Here is a 1,637-nt window from a genome sequence, read left to right as displayed (position 1 = left end):
TGGCTGGAATGCACATGCTTTTTGTCTGGCTTTGGTTACTCATGCTCTCTCTGTGCTTCATGATAAAATGCTAAAATGAGACAAAATGCAGTAATTGTAAATCACATGAAAAGGGAATTCAGCATGAGATGATGATGAAAGATGGGTGTGTATTCAAAGAAATTGTGACTCCAACTTCAGTGGAACAGGACGGAGTGTGTATTTGAAGATGTTGACAGAGAGGACCTGTAACATATATTATGGACAGATGTTGGTAGTAATTTATCTACTTCACCTAAGTAGCTCTTTGCCTTGCTGAGGACTGGTGGCAGCAACAGCCTGTGGTTACCTCTCCAGACTGGCAAAAAGGAGGAGGGAAAGAGGAGAAAGACTGGTTTGAAAATAAAGTACTTCTGTTTTATTGATAGGGAACCAAGATCCATCTAACAGCGAGGGCTTGTGAAGACTTGAGAATGTGCCATGTATTTTTAACATCGTCAGCCTCTCCTGCATAAGTAGAGAAATTTTGCTGTCAGCATTCCCTGCGGGATGAGGTGGCAAAAAGCAATTGCAAATGGAGAGCTTTTTAGCAAAGAGCTGCTAAGGAGAAAATGTCTGACTTGGAGTGTCTGGAAGATCTACGGCAGCACCTTGTTCAAAGTATCGAGCTGTCCTCCAAACTGCTTGTGGATCCAGGATCCAGGAACAGGTCCCTGTGAGATCCAGCTCTGACCTCCCCCTGGTGCTTTATCCTGCCTGTTCTCCCAGGTTTTGGGGTGGGAAGTCTCTGGAGGCTTTAAGGGTGAGGCTTTTTCCGGACTTCTGGTAAAAATAGTTCCTCGGCTCCAGCTACTTACTCTTGAAGGGCTGTTAATCTTCCATATAGACTTTAGACAGTCATAAATGCACTTCTTGTTAACGTTATGGGCTAGTACCACAAACCAAATTCTCAATTAAATGTACCGATCTAATCATCAGCCTGGAAGTTTCCAGAGGAAATATATAGCTGTCCATAGATGTGCATATGGACACATATGTGTGACATTTCTGCTGGAACATCCTAAATGTATTCAAGCAGTTTCAGCAACCAAATCCAAGACCTAAAGGTTATCAATTACACTATGAGAGAAGCAGTAGTTTTCCAGATTGCAGGTCCCTCGGTGATTATGAATGCTTCTCTAGCATCTGCTTTCCGCTGATAAGGGGTAGGAGTAATAAATTCTTCTGAAACTGCTTTTCCGTGGCCAGGTAGACATGTGGATGAAAGACTGCAAGCTTCGATCTGTAATGCCACCTGTTGGGAAGTACATAGAGAGCAGCAATAAGGAACAGGAAAATTGGAGTGGAATGGTGATTTTTAAATTGAATAAATTAGAGAAATATGTTCATTTCAGCAGTATAAGCTTCAAAGAAACACCCGAGGTGCCCTGAGGGTGTTGTGCATCCATTGCATCCCCTGGTTTTGGTATTCTCCCAGTTGTACCTTCACTGTGCATCCCCTGTTCCTGCTGCAGAAGAGGCGGCTGCTCGTGAGCTCCACGGCTGGTGTGGGCAAAGGAAGCTGGTCCTGCAAGGGGCTTCTTGAGTAACTTCTCACCACCACTTGTCAGATATTCCTGAAGATGACACAATGAAAACTAAATTGATTAAGCTACAAG

The sequence above is a fragment of the Patagioenas fasciata genome, chromosome 18, assembly GCF_037038585.1.
Source record: "Patagioenas fasciata isolate bPatFas1 chromosome 18, bPatFas1.hap1, whole genome shotgun sequence".
NCBI lineage: Eukaryota > Metazoa > Chordata > Aves > Columbiformes > Columbidae > Patagioenas > Patagioenas fasciata.
The sequence above is the reverse complement of the archived record's forward strand: the minus strand, read 5'-3'. Positions refer to the sequence as shown.